This window comes from Triticum urartu, chromosome 2A (assembly GCF_056163025.1).
Source record: "Triticum urartu cultivar PI428250 chromosome 2A, HENAU_Tu73, whole genome shotgun sequence".
Taxonomy (NCBI): Eukaryota; Viridiplantae; Streptophyta; class Magnoliopsida; order Poales; family Poaceae; genus Triticum; species Triticum urartu.
The window spans coordinates 251223131-251237538 of record NC_141874.1 but is presented as its reverse complement, the minus strand read 5'-3'; the positions used below and the strand labels follow the sequence as shown (position 1 = coordinate 251237538).

Here is a 14408-nt window from a genome sequence, read left to right as displayed (position 1 = left end):
CAGGTTCTACACGTGCTTAGGAGGCCAACGGGCATATGCACGGGACCATTTGGTCACCGGAGCCTCGTCGACGACGAGCTTGGGCGATGGTGCATTCGGGTGAAGGAGACGTGGTGGCTACGGAGTGCAAACGAGGCAAAGGAGAGGGGTGTTCGGGACAGGAGCTCACGGTGATCACGCTGGGCAGGTCGACGAGCTCGGGGAAGCACCGGAGCGACCAGATCAGCAAGGGGGATCTCCGGCGGCTGGCGATGAAGACGTTGAAGATGGCGATGATGTGGGGAGTCCGGCTGTGCGTGTGTCCTCGAGGAGGCGGAGCTCCTGGACGTGTTGGGGAGGCTAGGCAGTGGCTGTGGCCACGGAGGACGGAGTCGGTGGCGACGGCAGTGCTCGGCTGTGGGGAGAAGAGCGAGATAGAGGAGGCAATGACAACGAGCGACGAGTGACAGGGACCCGGGTGGCACGTGGAGGCTTCTAGAGCCTCTCCTGCGTCGGCAGAAGCAGGAGGTGGCCTCATGTGTGGACGCGCGCGGCGAGCACGCGCCCCTCATTCTCCTGGCGGGAGGTTGGGGGTGACTGGGTGTTGCGGGTGGGCTGGGCCGCCAGGTGGCTGGACTGCCAGGTGGGTTGCACAGGAGGTAAGCGCCAGGTAAGGTTTTCTCCTCTCTCTTTTCCATTACTATTTTCTATATTATTTTGTCTGTTTTTATTTAATAAAGGTACTAAACCATTTTTGTAGCTTCTGAAAATTATTATGTGGCCTGATAAAAATTATTCAAAGCCACTCACAAGTTTTTAGAATTATTGGAGTTACAAAAGTATTTATAGGAAAATATATCTCCAATTCAAATAAGTCTTAATTTAATTCAAAGACCAAAAATGTCCTGGAATTTTTTTTATCATCTTTGGTTAAGGTTTTCACCCTTTTCCATAAATCATGAACATTTTTGAAGGGCATTTCAAGTTCATTGAAAATATTTTTAGGTTGAACCTATTTGAATTCCATTTGATGCTAGTGTTTAAACATCCCCAATTCAAATTCATTTGAATTTAAACATGATGACCTGATGAGTAAGGAAAGTCAAACAAAGGCTGATCTAGGGTTGTGACATAGGTCAACATCGGAATCATCCCGCTCGTCTTCCATGAGTCCGGCGTCGAGCCCAGACCTTGATTATATCCAGATCATGGAAGGGACGCCGCCTCCGGAGTCGTCAGACGACAGCCAGATGGACGAGGAGTACGAAGAAGAGGACGACGATGATGATGAGGAGGAATGGTTGAACGAGGAGGACGACGACGATGACAACAACGACGATGACAACGACGTCAACGATCAAAAGCCAACGGCCAGCGGCAAGAAGTGTCCTCGCCAAGACGCTGTCGCGGGGCCATCCAACAACAACAAGAGGAAGGACTAAATTAAGCAAACTGTATATATATATCTTTGATTCCGTTCGCTCATATTTATTTGTTATCTCTGTTTATCACGTCAATCTCATCATAAACGGTTAGTAATGTGTATTTTACAGAGATCTTCTACATTATCGCCCACAAGTTGGTTTGTTGAACTATGTGCCCTGACGAGCACACAATTCTGAAAAAAGGCCGTATGGGCTGTCTATAATGACCGCACACAATTCTGAGTACTGACCTATTTGATGGGTATCACACACATCTTGTTACGACGAATCGTTTGTGTTCACGTCGATCATCGCAAATGGTTCATGGGAGCGAACTATATGTCGTTTATCGAACACACCTTGATCTGGCTGCCCGTTTCTGTTGTTCTGTCTCATCGCAAACAGTTCGTATGGATCAAACATATGCCCCGCATTGCACATGCAACTAAAATATGAATTGTGTTTGATGTATCATTTATCGCAAACATTTTGCATATTTTTTGATGGTTTTTTACATCACCATTTGCGATTAATGCATCGCACATAGTTTCGTCAAAGGGGCTCTGATCGTAGTGTCACGTTAGCAGCATCCTGCAGTAGTGCTGTCCATGCCGTGACACCAATATGTTTGAAAATTTCTTCTAATTTACTGCACGTGGAATTAACTCACTCACAAGTACACACATATGATTTTTCAAACTGTTATAGTTAGCCATTGCATGTAGATGTAGTTTAAATTTGAATTACGGTCATTAAATGGCTAGAAAATCACTTAAATGTTTTTAAAAGGTAAAATGATCCCTAGAATTTTCCCAATTTTCACATAACAGTTGTATTAGTGCATGTTAAATGTAAAACAAATTGGAGGCCGTAAGAGGAAGCTATCTCCCGTTCATCATCAAACATGCATTGTTCCCTTTAGGAACCATGAGCCTTCTAGTGAGTTGCTCCGGTTTGTGAGGGGTGTGTCCAAACTTTCATCAAACGTGCCAATTTTTTTTACTACAACATCTTGGTGGCATGACATTACATCAAGCAAGGTTTCATGTTTTTCTGATCATTTTTTAATTTTTTGAAACTAAAATGTCATGGTACTCCATGCATGTGTCCATGCCATGAGATCAATATGCCTGACGGGTTAACCGGAAAAAAGAAATAAGCTAGAAATTTCCATAAAAATCAGAAATATCAGGCCTTTAATATTTTACAACAGAAAACAACGGCTGTTAGTTCAACATTAGAGGTGATGAAATTACCCACCAACGACATCCTCTCTAAATTACCCACCAAAAATCTTAAGCTTCCATTATCGATCTATAAAGAGGTAGTCATTCATGCCTACCATGGTGTTTCCCGGCGACAGAGGGATTGAGCACCTAACTGCTCCATACGTGCGCCTCTTGATGAAATCAATTGGGCTTGATGCTTTACTAGGTTTTTTGGTGACGTACATCAAACAACAATCGGTGGCATGATCTCATATGGAAAGCAATTGATAGGCAAACATTGACGTGATAACCAATGAGAGATCGATCTACATATCTGGTCGGCAGAGCGATTCAATAGCTAGGTGCTCCGTACATGCAATCAACATTTGTGTTTTGCTAGGTTTGTTGCAAACCTACATGAATTGGCAACCAGCAACATGATCTGATATGGAAACCAATCGGTACGCAACCTGCTCTGTGCTGATAGTCTTCGGAAAAAACCAATCAAGGTGAATGCTTTACTAACGTTTTTGTGTTTCCAACAAAGGAATTGATCAGATCTGCTAGCTTCTCTGTTCAAGTGTTGGAAACATATGTTTATTGCCGGAAAGTAATTGCCAACCAGCAACATGGTCTCACATGGAAAGCAGTCGGTCCGCAACCTGTGACAAGATATCATATAAGAGCATGCGAAGATAGTGGAAGGTACTAGGTGGTTTGGGCAAGCGTCAACAATGGACGAGTTGTCGAGCATAGATGCTCCGCGCTGCAAAAAGGGGAGGGACCAGACCAGGGGTACATACTCAAGTGCAAATCCGAGAGAAATTTGGAATATTATCGCAAGGCTATGACGTGCCGCAATTGCTCCATCTTCCACGACGAGTGTGCTGGATATGCTATTCATCTTTAATTCGCCAATGGATTGACTACTTCCTATCTCACATGGAAGAGTTTACTCCCAGATCTCATTAGGTTACACAATGCCAATGGGTCATGTTTATTAGACAAACAAAGGCCGGGGAGGAGAAAATGGACCATGGAAACAAATAAACATGGGAGGGACGGTAAATTGTCCAGTAGACATAAATTCATGCACACTAATTCTCACAAACATGATTCGTTTGTATTTCATTAGTTCATTCAGGGTGAAATTGTTGTTGCTGCTTATGTTAGATTATCCATGCATAATTTTTCGTTAATAGTATATAAGTTGGTTTGGTTGATAATGCATACCATTTCCCTGTATTCGGATCTCAGCTTTAATCTCCATGATTCCCTTTCTTTACCTTTTTAAACAGGGTACAATAGTCAATACAAATATTACCTTTTTACGGCGAATATAACACTGCTCCTGTGGTGCTCCTGTGGTTACACAGAAAGTGCTTTCAAACTGAGCTTAACAACAAGTATTTGACTACTCTTCTGCAAGGTGAAACCACCATGTTGCTCTGTATGCTGCAGTTATCCAAAATCAAGGAATTTAACATTCTTAGCATGGTAATATGGGTACGGACAAGGTGGTGCAGAAGGGATAGAAAAAATGTAGCTCGAAGGTGAGTGCAAATGAAGAATCTGCTAGAATGCTTCTCTGTGTCAGCAGTTAATGTATTTTAAAATACACAACTTGGAAAATATGTAGAAATAGAACATCAATGAATGACCTCTAGGTATGTTCCTTACCAAAACACATTGTGGGATAAGAATGATTTATGTTTTACCTAACCAGAGTGGTAGATGGTGTGTACTAATATTTTGTTAGATGAGATTTTCTTGAAAACTATTTCTATGATATTCGAGTGTTGGTGTTTCATTTTTTTTGACTGTTTGTATAGAAGAATGAGATCAGTTTTCCAGGGAAGGATAATTCTTCTGTTATACAGTCCACATGTAGATAATTAGAATAAATAGAACAACATTGTTTTTGCATATAGAATAATCAGAGCGCGTAATTCAGAATTTTAACTCACTGAGAATTGTAACTACATCACATGTAGAAAATTAGAATAAACACACCACCTTTTTCATATAAAAAATTGAGATGTAGTAATTAATGTGTTGTTCAAAATCTTTGATGCATACAGTTGTAAAATCTTTTACTACATCACATTCTTTATTAAAGTGTACCAATGATTTCTACAGACAATATTCTCTTGATAACCCTTTCATGGTTATTCAAACTGTGTGGATTTTCATAATTCGTGGACAACTACATTAATACAGACAGTTCCCAAAGGGAAGAATGTTTTTTTGTACTCCCTCCGTCCAAAAATACTTGTCATCAATGGATAAAAGGGGATGTATCTAGAACTAATATACATCTAGATACACCCCCTTTTATTCATTTTGATGACAAGTATTTTTGGACGGAGGGAGTACAAAATGAACATCTAGCTCTGTATTACTAAGAATGGGAATGTTTCCAATGAATTGATGCGATGTTCCATTAAATATGTCCTGGCCAAAACTGATAGTTTAAGTTGGGTCGTACACCTTCATGTGGTGCTCACTTTATAGCAGTTAGTAAGGCAACATATGGATTTGGTTGATGGACTGCGGGTAATGGTAAATGATGAAGATAGTAATGAGGATGATGTGGTCAAGAACATAGTCTATAAAAAAATATTCTGAAGGTATAAACAAATAACAAACTTTCAGCATATCTACACTACTATTAAACAATCGAACAAGAATTTTCTTATGTGTACCCCACAATTAAACCCACAACACTACACAAACCAATCTGTACCGCACAATTAGACTCACAAATCTTAATCTAACAACCATCATTAATCTAATAGCTCTATGAGGTGCAGTTAGCAATTTCCCTTGACTGACCATACTCGGTCCGCAGAGGAATGTTCCACGCACTGCGCCCGCGACTGCGCATACAACACTCATTCCTCTATTTGGCTCGTGAAGTCGTGATGAAACCCTTCCTTGTCTCTCCCTCCCCCGATCTGCGCCGCCGGCTCCCTTCCCTCGATCTACGCTCGGCTCTTCCACTGCGGCACAACAAGGGAAGAAGATGGGATTGGCGGGCGAGCGGCTGCGGGGTGCGAGTGGCCTGTGGCGGGCGAGGGCCTGTGGCGCGGCGAAGAGGGGATACTCCGGTGGGCTACCAGCAGCGACAGAGGCTTAGCGCCTGCTTCTTCTCCTGAAGGTACGAACCGGCCCTTCTCCCACCTTGTATATTTGCAGCTTGTCCCATCTTTCCTACCCAGCCGAGAGAGAGATAGAGAGGATATTGAGATGGCACTCATGGCTATTTTTAATTAATTTTGTACCTCTGTGTTGTTCAAACAAATGGGCTCACACCTGACTGCCATAAGAGCAAGCTGAAAGTGCTGTAATCGACTGTAATCCAGCGAGAAGCTGGGATGAGTCTTCCTGCGCACAGCTGTAATCGATTTCTGCAAACATACAGTTGCAATACTATTAGTTTACAATGAAAACATGTCCAACCAGCTTAAATCTAGCAATAGTTATCTGGAATGGAATAACGTGTCCAGCCAACTTAACATATTCTTTTAATTCTACATCTCCAACTAGAAAGCAATCTTTTGCGGGGAAATTAGTTGTAAATTAAATTAATAACCGGGAAACTGTCTCTTCTTGGAATGTTATGATAAAAATCAACAATTTTAAGGATGGAGATCTGCTTCAGTTGTATGCTCTCTTGTAGCAAGGAAAGTGTGCTGGGTGGTTTATCTTTTATGTGCTTGGTTATGTCTTAAGGTTCAAACGAAAGAAGTACTGAAAGTCTGTTCTGTCCATGCCACCAAACTGCTAGATTGAACAACTAGCACGAGAGATTCATTGTGCAACTAATGGATGGTTTCGTTTTTAGATCAAAAATATTTCCTACAATACTTGTTAAACTACTTCAGAGTGGAATTAATGTAACTCTTTTGGTTCCCTTATTTTTTCAGGGTCGTCGCCAACTCACTGCTGCTCATAGAGGTGAGTCAAATGTTGTAACAATCTCTGTCATTATTTTGCTGCTCAGGTAGGAGTTCGAGAAATCATGAATTACCTGACAGATAATGCAACCAAAACACAGGAAGAGAAACATATATGGTGATGATGTCTATCATGCTTTTGCAGGTAGTAGTATGCATCCACACAATTCAAATTCATGTTCTGGAAGGACATTGACCAACTAACCATGTATTAATTGTATAGTTAAATTTGTTGTTTTACTTTTATCCGAACTAAGTTCTAACAATCAATATTTGATTCTGCTACACACTTTCAAGGACAGTTACAACAATTCTGGAGCATGTATCGTCCTCAATCCTCTGATTTTGCTACCATCATTTCCATAGTATTCAAGATGTAAAACCTCGACCTGTGGTACGTGATTAATATTGGGTTCCTAAGCTTGAAATGTTTATGGCATGAATAGTACTTGATTCTATCATGTTTATGTAGTATCAATTATTTTTGCTAGAAGACTACCGTGAGGCGTATCATTTTAGTATGGTACTTATATCTTAGGGTATGGGAAATAATTCTACTAAACTATTTTTTCCATGTAGGCTACTATGATTTGCAGGAAGTAATTGTTTCCGATGAAGAGTTAGATCTAGGCGCCATGGATGACAACAATTCAGGCTTTTAACTAAATATTTTGTCATGTCCGCAATCGGCTGGTTCATTTAGCCTGATATGTATCCACATAACCATCAGATAAAATATTTCATCAAGTAATTAGTGGAAATATTGGATATAGAGAATCAGCATCACTGTTTGGAGGAGCTTCATTTCTCAAATTTTCTGGAGCAGATCATCTTGGTCATTTTCGAAGGATGGGTGCTGGACTTGGCACATTTCCCTGAGAGGATTGCTTCAGCAATAAATGCTGGTTTTTTATGGAATTATTTATTTGTATTATGCACTGCAACCAATTTTGATTTTGTTCTCTGGTAATCTACAGAACATGAATTCTAATTGTGTCCAACCATAAGGGCGGGACGAACCCCTCATTTTGTCATGTATTTGTTTTTCTCTTGAGTTTCTTTGAAAGAGATAACTGTTAGGCTCGGCAAAACCAATAGAAAGTAGGAAAAAATGGAACATCCGGATACCGTTACCTTTGAAGCTGAAGCCCTTCCTCACTTTGCACTGCTTCTAGCCCATTGATCATTGCATTGTCTCTATTATCCGTCTTCTCTGCTTCTTTGCTAAAGCTCGCCCAGCTGGCGCTAGCACATGCTGATTTCCATCCGCATGTACTGGCAGGAGAGGTGAGTGGTGATGTGGGTTGAGGAAAAAGATGTACAAGGGGAAGTCAAGGAAAGAGGTGTTGCCCTGAAGGATCTCATCAAGCGTAGGCGCGAGCGTGCGCCCGAAAGGGATGAGGCGGTGGAGGGGTGTCGTTATTGTATACAAGACATGACTTCAAATACAGGAGACGTGCGTTGCACGTGCAAGCTTACTAGTTACATATATAAAAACACTTAAAGTAAACAAATCACTAAAATAAAAATTTGTATGTCCATCTTGTACAGCTTTAGCAAATTTACCTTTTTTGGCAGTCAAGAAAATTTACTTGCGCATATACTAAACTTCAAAACATATTAGTATCTACCTCATTCAAGATTCAACACTTAAAAAACACTTAAAAAGAACCGCATGTTTACCCAAGATTTGAGGAAAAATGAAGAAGCGTTTTCCACAAATAGGCATTTCCATAATTAAACTATATTAACTCAATCGCTTAAAAAAAGGAAAATGTAAAGAAAAAGGTTAAATATGACACTCAGGAAATAGAACATAGTCCCTCAAAAAAGGAAATAGTAAATAGGGAACCTACAGGTCAAACTTCGAACTTGGAAGAGTGTTGCCGTTGTGGACGATGACGACGAAGTGCCGGGCAGCCTCGAGTGGGAATAACGATGATGCGTCCGACGCGTTTGGGGAAGAAGAGTCGCCAACATCCTCAAACTCGAGTAGGATCCAACCTGCTGCGGGAGACGAAATTCACGACCAAATCAACTACACGGATGCCGATAGTCACGATAGAGTGCAGATCGATGATCTCGCATCATACCTTGGGCAGCTGTTGCTGCTAGCATCACAGTTTACCAGCCTACGAGACCTTGGAGCCGTACGAGGACCAAAATCAGCCGTCGTACATGGTCAGCCTGATAGTATGCATTAATGGGCAAAAATTTGCTATCCCTCTCCCATAGTCACATGTCCACTACAATTTGAAACTTTGTTATGTAAAGCATGCAAAAGGAATATCACAATCCCCACTGTAACTTTCATTAGTTGACATTCAATCCCCGCTAACATACTCATGTGCCCCTTCCCTTATTTTTATCTTCCCGTTAAATGACTCGTTGTTCTCATCTTTTATAGAAGTACTAAATGATGTTAGGTTGTTAGTGGACGTTTTTAGTGATGTCTAGCTTGCCACGAGGTAAAGAATGGAAGATATTATGTTAACATTGTCTTATGTCTTATTTTTATATCTTGAGAGGACCCAATGGATATTTAGTCGGTATGGATATCCATCGGGTTTGGACATGGACACAATTTTTCACCCACGGATTTTTTCATGGGTGAACAAAAGACTATCTTCATGAATATGGATATGGATTTGATATTGTTCAACCCGACCCAAACCCGGTCCATTGCCATCCTTAACTATGTGCGACATGTATTGAGCAACAGAAGCTGCAATTTCATAACAAGTCGGATGCACACCACAAACATGATCACCCCACCATACGTTGCCCTGAACAATTCAACTAAATGTGCCCTCTCAATATTTCCCAAAATGTGAAACATAAATTCATATTATCTTCAAAATAACCAATTCACGGCAAACCGATAAAACTACCAAATATGAACTTTAAATCTAATATAAAAATAAAAAAGAATATGCCAATCTTTCACAGTAATAACAAATTTACCTATGCTTACATGAAAACAATGAGAACTAGTATTAGATATATGTTTATGAAATAAAATAAAACATTGCAACATGACAAAAAACAAAAAATGACACAAAATTAATTTGTACAATGTGTGTCATCATCAAAAATATTGTTAGTACGACATGCATAATCAATAGGCAAATGGTAAATGTATAACACATATATTTATACATTAATAAGAAAAACAAAGATAGCTATGAAAAAAGTATGTTTGCATGAGTTTTATATTTGTAAATGTCATCAAATTTGGTTATAATTTTTCTATAAAACTATCAAATAATCTAGTCTTATTATTGAAGTTTTAAAAATTCTACCTCGTGCATCGAGCGGGCCACTTTGCTAGTGATTTGTAACAACGAAAGAGGGGATAACCTTCTCAGCACATGCTGGAAACTTCCTCCCACTGTCCACAGATTCAAATTCAAGTAGCTTCACGCATGGAGATTGATGGTGACAACGAGCAAACAGATCTTCAGTCACCCCGCTCCATTTGTTCCAAGTGATGGTCCTAGGGAGCTCCAAGAGGAAGAAATGACCGAGACAGAGAAGAGAGGCATACACGGGTGGTGAAGAAGTCGTCGTCGTCGGAGAAGTAACCACTGGAGATGTCATTGAAGAAGACTATGGCGACCCCGGCGGTAGGATCCGAGACAGCAAGAACAAGGAAGCAAGTGAGGAAGCGACTATAGCTTAGGAAGGAAGGAAGGATGGAGGAAACAGGGGAAATGTGACTTGTGGTCGGGGAGAAAAGGGGGTGGGGAAGGGGGTAGATATTTCGGCGGTAGGCCAAAAAAATTGAAATGTGGAGGGAAAGTTTGCGCGCGGTGCTGCTGGACACCATTCACTTTTAACGATTGTGTGCATGGCAAACGATTCTTTTGCTTTACACGCATGTTATGAGTTTGATAATTCAAATTTTGGTGAAAATTTCCCTGGATACTGTCCTCATCCACGTCATTGCATAATTTAACATCGTTTGCTAATTTGGGCAGCGTACAGCATAGAGACCAAACTTACTGAATCGAGCAATTTTAGTAATTAAACAGAGCCAGTTGACCTAAACATTTATCTAACAAAAGACCTACATTAAAAACAAACCCCAAGTACACATAATTTTAACAAATCCGCTGCCGCGCCGGCCTATGCATCGCCGGTGTGAGATGAGACGTCGATGACTCGTCCTGGTGACATGCTGCCGTTGGTGGACAACATGCCCCCTACTGAAGTCGGCCGCGTCCTTGTCCTCGGCATACTCGTAGTAGTGGCCGCGCCAGAGCTCGCGTTGTTACTCCACCGCCAATTCCTCGATAGAAAAACTCTTCTCTACCTCGACCTCGGCCACGCGCAACTCCTCCTCCCGACGTTCCTCGATCTCTGTCGCCTCCTACATCTCCAGCTCCCGCTCGGCGATCGCATGAGGAAGCAGGTGCTCCATGGCCACCGCCTCCTTTTTGGATGTGGGTTGCATGCTGGATTCTGAGGTGGCCTGGAATATCTTGGCCTGTGCGTCCTCGATCTTGGCGTGGATGGCCTCGACTCGGGCTAGGGCGACGTCGGTGGCACGGACGACAGCTCGAGCGCTCTCGGCGTTTGTAGCCGATGTCGCCGCAGCAGCTACAGCTGCCCTGTCGGCTGCCGCAGACACCCTCTCGGTGGATACGGCCGCGCTCAATGCGGATGCAGCGGCAATCTCGGCTTAGGCGGATGCGCTCTCGGCGTAGGCAGCGGTTCTCAGGGAGGACGCGGCCACCGTACGGGCCTTCACGAAGCGTTTCCACAGCGTCATCTTTACAAGAAGGGGTTGCGGAAATGGGGATTGGGATTCGGGGATTGCCAGCACTGGAGCAGATGAGCCGACGAAGCTTAAGGAGGAAGACTTAAATAGACCCAGGGATTTTCATCGCAAAAGGTTCCTACAAAAAACTGTCTGTGATGTTGTTGACATTTTTTATTAGCTGTGAAAGGCAAATTTAGAGTAAAGTGGCAATGGATGCTGTTTTAAATGTACAAGAAAATTTGTAGTACTAATACAACTGTCATGTCAAATTTTGGAAAATTTCAGGGGTCATTTGACCTTTTAAGACATTTAAGTGATTTTCTAGCCATTTAATGGTCGTAATTCAATTTTGAACTAGATGTATATGCATAAACTAACCATAACGGCTTGAAAAGTCATATTTTCTGTACTTGTGTGCGAGTTAATTCTATGTGTAGTAAATTTTAAGGAACTATCAAACATATTGGTGTCACAACTATGACACAATTATGCATGGAGAGACATGGCATTTAAATTCCAAAAAATTAAAAAAAGATCAGAAACACATGAAACCTTGCTTGATGTAATATCATGCCACCAAGATGATGTGGCAAAAAAATGGCTTGTTTGACGAAAGTTTTGTAACACATCCCTCACAAACCGAAGCAACTCACTAGAAGGCTCGTGGTTCCGAGAGGGAAAAATGCATGTCGTGACTCGAGTTTGAGGATGTTGGCGACTCTTCTTCCCCAATCGTGCCGGACGCATCGTCGTTATTCCCAGTCGAGGCTGCCCGGCACTTCGTCGTCATTGTCCACAGTGGCAACACTCTTCCAAGTTCGAAGTTTGACCTGTAGGTTCCCTATTTTCTATTTCCTTTTTTTTGAGGGACTATTTTCTATTTCATGAGTGTCATATTTATCTTTTTTCTTTACATTTTCCTGTTTTTAAGCGATTGAAAAAATATAGTTTAATTAAGGAAATGCCTGTTTGTGGAAAACGCTTCTTCATTTTTCCTTCAAATCTTGGGTAAACAAGCGATTCTTTTTTAAGTGTTGAATCTTGAATGAGGTAGATACTAATATGTTTTGAAGTTTAGTATATGCGCGAGTAAAGTTTCTTGACTGCAAAAAAAGATAATTTTGCTAAAGCTGTGCAAGATGGACATACGAATTTTTATTTTAGTGATTTGTTTACTTCAAGTGTTTTTTTAAATTGGCATATGAAGTTAGAGTTTATTTATATACCATGTATATATTTCCATTTGACCCTGCTCTTGATTTTCATTCGATTCACTTATGGTTAATGTACTAAATGATGATAGAAAGTTTTGAATACCAAATACTCCCTCTGCAAACTTTTATAAGGCGTTTTAGGTCACTATTTGGAGCAGAGGGAGTACATCTTAAGGCGTAGTGTTATTTTGTTTATTCCCCCTCCACCTTTTTAAGTAGTAAATTTATGTTAGCTATAGTTTTGATATTTCCCAAGAAAACTTGAATATAGAAACAGGTCTGATTGCATTGCACAATAAAAAATATAACAATGTCTTAATGCTCTCACTATCGTTTTGCAGTTAATAATTAGTTTGAAGAATCAGACATCACATAATATAGATTGTTGATGTTTTGTAGTACCGAACAATTTCCAGCAAATGTTGACTCATGTTTGCAATACATTGCCATGTTTGGGGACCGTATTCCTCCTGCCATATGATATTAGCATAGTCAAATCAGTTTATATTTTTCAGTATAGTGTGCATTATACTGTGTTTTTATATATGTAATTCTTATGTAATATGTTGAAAGTGTGTTATTTGTTCATACCTTCAGAATATATTTTTTATAGACTATGTTCTTGACCACATTATCCTCATTACTATCTTTGTCATTTACCATTACCCGCAGTCCATCAACCAAATTCATACGTTTCCTTACTAACTGCTGCAAAGTGAGCAGCACATGAAGGTGTACGGCCCAACTTAAACTATCAGTTTTGGCCAGGACATATTTAATGGAACATCGCACCAATTCATTGGAAACATTCCCATTCTTAGTAAGACAGGGCTAGATGTTCATTTTGTACAAAACAACATTCTTCCCTTCGGGAACTGGCTGTATTAATGTAGTTGTCCACGAATTATGAAAATCCACACACTTTGAATAACCATGAAAGGGTTATCAAGAGAATATTGTCTGTAGAAATCATTGGTACACTTTAATAAAGACTGTGATGTAGTAAAAGATTTTACAACTGTATGCATCAGAGATTTTGAACAGCACATTAATTACTACATCTCAATTTTCTATATGAAAAAGGTGGTCTGTTTATTCTAATTTTCTACGTGTGATGTAGTTACAATTCTTAGTGAGTTAAAATTCTGAATTACATGCTCTGATTATTCTATATGCAAAAAAGGTTGTTCTATTTATTCTAATTATCTACATCCGGACTGTATAACAGAAGAATTATCCTTCCCTGGGAAACTGATATCATTCTTCTATACAAACAATCAAAAAAATGAAACACAAAACACTCGAATATCATAGAAATAATTTTCAAGAAACTCTCATCTGAGAAAATATTAGTACACACCAGCTACCACTCTGGTTAGGTAAAACATAAAATATTCTTATCCCACAATGTGTTTTGGTAAGGAACATACCTAGAGGTCATTCATTGATGTTCTATTTCTACATATTTTCCAAGTTGTGTATTATAAAATACATTAACTTCTGACACAGAGAAACATTCTAGCAGATTCTTCACTTGCACTCACCTTCGAGCTACATTTTTTGTATCTCTTTTGCACCACCTCGTCCGTACCCATATTACCATGCTAAGAATTTTAAATTCCTTGATTTTGGATAACTGTAGCATACAGAGCAACACGGTGGTTTCACCTTGCAGAAGAGTAGTCAAATACTTGTTGTTAAGCTCAGTTTGAAAGCACTTTCCGTGTAACCACAGGAGCACCACAGGAGCAGTGTTATATTCTCCGTAAAAAGGTAATATTAGTATTGACTATTGTACCCTGTTTAAAAAGGTAAAGAAAGGGAATCATGGAGATTCATGCTGAGATCCGAATACAGGG

General features: G+C 40.4%; 1 long non-coding RNA gene across 1 annotated transcript; it reads left to right on the top strand.

Moving 5' to 3' along the window:
- The first annotated feature begins 5455 nt into the window (after window positions 1-5455).
- On the top strand, window positions 5456-7621 carry LOC125536969 (uncharacterized). Its single transcript, XR_007295392.2, has 3 exons — window positions 5456-5771; window positions 6541-6964; window positions 7150-7621. It is a non-coding gene; the product is annotated as an uncharacterized LOC125536969 (long non-coding RNA).
- Window positions 7622-14408: the final 6787 nt, after the last annotated feature.